Source organism: Myotis brandtii, unplaced genomic scaffold (assembly GCF_000412655.1).
Source record: "Myotis brandtii unplaced genomic scaffold, ASM41265v1 scaffold440, whole genome shotgun sequence".
In the NCBI taxonomy this organism is placed as follows: Eukaryota; Metazoa; Chordata; class Mammalia; order Chiroptera; family Vespertilionidae; genus Myotis; species Myotis brandtii.
The window spans coordinates 1,401,298-1,407,005 of record NW_005366834.1 but is presented as its reverse complement, the minus strand read 5'-3'; the positions used below and the strand labels follow the sequence as shown (position 1 = coordinate 1,407,005).

General features: G+C 39.7%; 1 pseudogene; it reads left to right on the top strand.

The window, feature by feature from the left end:
* Positions 1 to 1,358: 1,358 nt before the first annotated feature.
* Positions 1,359 to 2,374, top strand: LOC102257738 (annotated as a pseudogene).
* The last annotated feature ends 3,334 nt before the right edge of the window (positions 2,375 to 5,708 follow it).

Genomic DNA, 5,708 nt, shown 5'->3' with positions numbered 1-5,708 from the left:
ATGGAATAAATGTATGTTGCATGCAAGAAGGACATGGATTTTGAGGGCTCAGGGATTACATTTCCCCCTAAAATTTATAATGCTGAAGCCCTAATGCCCCTATCCATGTGACCTTTCTGGAGATCAGGCTTTTAAGGAAGTAATGAAGATTAAATGAGGTCTGATACAACCGGTGCCTTTATTAAAAGAGAAAGAGCTCACTTTTTATTTCTACTTTGACCCAGTCATTTCTTAGTAGCATGTTGTTTAATCTCCAAATATTTGCAGGTTCCTTTACGTCCTTTTGGCAGTTGATTTCTAATTTCAAAGTATTGTGATCAGAGAATACGCTTGGTATGCTTTCAACATCCTTAAATTTGTTGAGGCTAGTTTTGTGACCCAATATATGGTTTATCCTTGAGAAAGTTTCATGTGCACTGGAGAAGAATGTATAATCTGACGCTCTGGGATAAAAGGCTCTGTAAATGTCAATTATGTCCATTTTGTCTAATGTGTCATGTAAGACCAATATTTCTTTATTGATTTTCTGTTCAGATGATCTATCTAGAGCTGCCAATGGAGTATTTAGGTCTGCTACTATAATTGTGCTCTTGTCAGTTACTCCATTTATTTCTGTTTTTCCCCATATACAAAAATTAATTCAAAATGAGTCAAAGACCTAAATATAAGTTCTGATACAATATTTTACATAGAAGAAAGAATAGGTACTAAACTCATAGTCATAGCTCTTATAGAGGATTTTATGAATTTGACCCCAAAGGCAAGGGGAATAAAGGCAAAAATAAATTAATGGGATTATATCAAACTAAAAAGCTTCTGCACAACAAAATAAACCACCAACAAAACAAAAAGGCAACCAATGAATGGGAGATGATATTTGCAAATAACAGCTTGGCAAGGGATTAATATCCAAAATATATAAATAACTCATTCAATTCAACAACAAACAAACAATCCATTTAAAAAAAAATGGGCAGAGGACCTGAACAGACACTTCTCTCAACAAGGCATACAAGTGGCCAACAAATATATGGAAAGATGTTCAAACTCACTAGCTATTAGGGAAATGCAAATTGAAATCACAATGAAATATCACCTCACACCTGTTAGAATGGCTATTATAAACAAGACAAATAATAACAAGTGTTGGTAGCAATATAAATGTGTATAGCCACTATGGAAAAGAATATGGAAATTTCTCAAAACACTAAAAATAGAGCTACCACATGACCCAGCAGTCCTTCTTCTGTGCATCTACTCAAAAACTAAAAAACAAACAAACAGAAAAACAAAACAACACAAAGAGGTACGTTCCTTAGATCACTCCTTCCTGCTGGTGAATGCCTCGGAGGAAGCATCATTGGAATTTCCCCTGTTGCAGTCATCATGTCTAAGTCTGAGTCTCCCAAAGAGCCGGAGCAGCTGCGGAAGCTCTTTATTGAAAGTTTGAGCTTTGGCAACCGATGAGAGTCTGAGGAGCCATTTTGAGCAATGGGGAATGCTCACAGACTGTGTGGTGATGAGAGACCCAAACACCAAGAGCTACAGAGGCTTTGGGTTTGTCACCTATGCCACAGTGGAGGAGGTGGATGCAGCCATGAATGCAAGGGCACACAGGTGGACGGAAGAGTTGTGGAACCAAAGAGGGCTGTCTCAAGAGATGATTCTCAAAGACCTGGTGCCCACTGAACTGTGAAAAAGATTTTTGTCGGTGGTATTAAAGAAGATACTGAAGAACATCATCACCTAAGAGATTATTTTGAACAATATGGGAAAATAGAAGTGGTTGAAATCATGACTGACCAAGGCAGTGGCAAAAAGAGAGGCTTTGCTTTTGTAACCTTTGATTACCATGACTCTGTAGACAAGATTATCATTCAGAAATACCATATTGTGAATGGCCACAACTGTGAAGTAAGGAAACCCCTATCTAAGCAAGAGATGGCTAGAGCTTTGTCCAGCCAAAGAGGTCAAAGTGGTTCTGGAAACTTCGGAGGTGGTTGTGGAGGTGGTTTTGGTGGAAATGACAACGTTGGTCATGGAGGAAACTACAGTGGTCGAGGTGGCAGCCATGGTAGTGGTGGATATGGTGGCAGTGGGGATGGATATAATGGATTTGGTAATGATGGAAGCAATTTTGGAGGTGGTGGAAGCTACAATAATTTTGGCAATTACAACAATCTTCAAATGCTGGGCTTATGAAAGAAGGAAACTATGGAGGCAGAAGCTCTGGCCCTTATAGTGGTGGAGGTCAATACTTTGCCAAACCACGAAACTAAGGTGGCTATGGCGGTTCCAGCAGCAGCAGTAGCTATGGCAGTGGCAGAAGGTTTTAATTACTGCCAGGAAACAAAGCTTAGCAGGAGAGGAGAGCCAGAGAAGTGACAGGGAAGCTACAGGTTACAACAGATTTGTGAACTCAGCCAAGCACAGTGGTGGCAGGGCCTAGCTGCTACAAAGAAGACATATGTTGGACAATACTCATATGAATGGGCAAAAAAAACCTCGAGGACTGTATTTGTGACTAATTGTATAACAGGTTATTTTACTTTCTGTTCTGTGGAAAGTGTAAAGCATTCAAACAAAGGGTTTTATCTAGATGTAATCTATTGCTAAATGTAATAGTCTGATCATGGCGCTGAATAAATGTGTCATTTTTTAAAATGTGCTGTGTAAAGTTAGTTTGCTCTGAAGCCATCTTGGTAAATTACCCAAACAGTGTGAAGCTAGAATTCCTTCAGGGCGATGCCAGGTTCCATTTGAAATTTATTTATAACCTGCTTGGGCACAGAAGCCATTGTCTTCGGAAACTTTGGTGTAGTTGAATTGACAGTTACTGTGTTGTGACCTGGAGTTCACCATGAAAAGGGTCACCCAAGCAGAGTCATGGAGTTTATGTGGTTATTAATGATTATTGGCATATCCTCTGCAATATATCTAAATTGAATTATGGTACCAGATAAAATTATAGATGGATATGAAGCTTGTGTATAATTCATTATCATGTGTAATCAATAAACAATTTACTATCCTCTTGAAAAACAAAACAAAACACAAAAAATATTTATTTCCAAATGAACCGCAAAAAAATTCAGCTGGAGCGTCCTGAATTCCCAGGTTCTTGTCTCAGTGGTTTTGAAGAATGAAGTCACGGATTCAAGGTGATAGGTGAAAAGTACAGAAACTTTATTGCAGGCAGACGGTACCTCTAAAACCTAATTCTAAATCCTAAGCCTAAGACTCTGTCCCTCCTGGACGGACAGAGGGGCCCCTGAGAAGGGTGACCACTGCTTTCTTTGTCTTAAGGCATTAAATAGGCTGAAGATCTTTGTCTGAACCTGGCTCCTTCTTATTGGTCATTTTGCTACATAGAGTTAGTTTTCAAAGCTCAAAGCCCACATGGTGTCCCCTCCCTTCTCTCCCCCTTATCTTGTTGGATGGAGTCACTGTTGATTTATCTTATAGCTCTCCCAGTTGTGTTGGCAGAGAAAGCCTTATCTCATGGCCCTCCCAGCTACTCAGGTCAGGGCTACTTTTGGCCTAACTTATGGTCACTTTAATGGCTCAGGCCAGAGATACCCCTGTCCTTGGTTTATGGCTGTCTTAATTGCACGGGCCAGATATATTTCCATTTACATGTAGCATTTCTTTATTCTCTGTACAAGTAAGATAAACACGCTGGCGCCTTCAAGTCTCCATTATGTATTTCTTCCCATGGACCATTTTCATTCCTAAAACTTCCTAAGCCTGCCTAATTAAGCTAGTTAGCTACCCCTTTCACAAAGATATATGCACCTCTCTGTTTATTGCAGCACTACTCACAATGGCCAAGATATGGAAACAACCAAAGTGTCATTTGATTGGATAGAAAAGATGTGGCACATCTATACATTGGAATACTACCCAGCCATCAAAAGATAAAATACAACCATTTGTGACAATGTGGATGGACCTTGAGAATATTTTGCTAGGCCAATGAGTCAGTCAGAAAAAGCTAAGAACAATATGATTTCCCTCATAGACAGGATATAAAACTGAAACTCATAGATGCAAGAGTGTGGTGGTTGCCAGTGGGAAAGGATTTGGGGGGTGGTGGAAGGTGAAGGGAGTGTACAGTGACTGAAGACGATTTGACTTTGGGTGGTGGGTGCACAATGCAATGTACAGATGATGTATCATGGAAATCTACACTTGGAAACCTATATAATCTTATTAACAAAGGTCACCCCAATAAATTTAATAAAAATATAATTATAAAAATGAGAGAGAGAAAGAGACACCATAGTCCTCTCTCTTGGATGAAAAAAGGGCCACATGCTAACTTGACTAACTCAGGGAATGAAGGCCTGCTTGTTTGCCTTGCAAACTGAAGAGACCTAAAGTAACTACAAACTATGATCTGAAATTAAAAAGCTCTAATTGAAAAGCAGTTTATAGTGGGTAGTCCTGTCCTAGGCCAGTATCTTCCTTGACAATGATCAACTTTGATCTTTACTGAGCCTATCATCTTTTTGCATCTAAGATAACATACCTATGAAATGTTAGGATAACTTGTAACATCCCTTTTTCCGGATCCCTCAGGGCACAACCAAATGTGCTTGAGCTCCAGGATGGAGACTACAAATTCCTTCATTGTTATTGTTATGTTAATTGTTGACTGTTAACTACCCTGTACCTACCTAAGTAAAAGAAGTATGTATCTATCATTTCACTTTTTATCCAATCCCAGAGGATTCCCAGCTTGCTTTGTTTTCTCCTGATTCCCTAATATATCACAAATGGATTTCATGTAACCCACTAACCCACTTACATCTCCTCCTTTGATTGTAATGTATAAAACAAGTGAAAAACTGCCATTCTCAGGAGCATTCTCCCAATACGTTGAGATTCTGCTTCCAGGCAATTGTGAATAGTTTGATTAAAAAACAAAAACAAAACAAAACAAAAAAACTCACAAAGATTCTTTACAGGCTTGAATGTTGTGTTTTGCAGCACTACTCATAATGGCCAAGATATGGAAATATCTTGTTTGTTAATATCTCCATGTGACCAACAAGGAAAGGCCATGTGAGGACACAGGGAGAAGGCAGCTGCCTACAAATCAGGAAGAGAGCTCTCACTAGAAACCAATTGGCTAGCCCCTTGATTTTGGACTCCCTAGTCTCTAGAACTTCAGAAATACACATCTGTTGTTTAAGCCATCCAGTCTACGGTATGTTGTTAGCCTGAGTAAATTACGGCAATGGGTTTCATAGCCACATGAATCCCCTCCCCTGGTCTAAGAAACTTCTGACTAGGTATATTACAGCAATGGTGAGGAATAAAAGACCTACTAAAAAAATACCAGTCACCCACCGAGATTTTTAAAAGCCCAAATACCGCTAGGAACTGCTACTTACATCACTAGCTCACACTAACAAGCGCTGTCACAGTTAGTTTCACAAGCCGCCTGGAACTCCTGTCTCTAGGAGGCTTTGACAGCTGATGGAGACACTGCTGGTAGGCCTAGCCACTGAGGATCTTCCTCAGGAAATGTTCCTGTCAAGTGTGTCTACGTCTGGGAAGGGGCACTGCTGTCAAGCTCAGCCCTCAGGAAAAAGCAGGCCCTGTACCTTCACTTTTAGAAAGAAAGGGACTCAATGATGAAGTATTAAAAAACACTTGACATGATAAAACTGAAGAACTAGAGAGTGTTTAACTTGGAAATT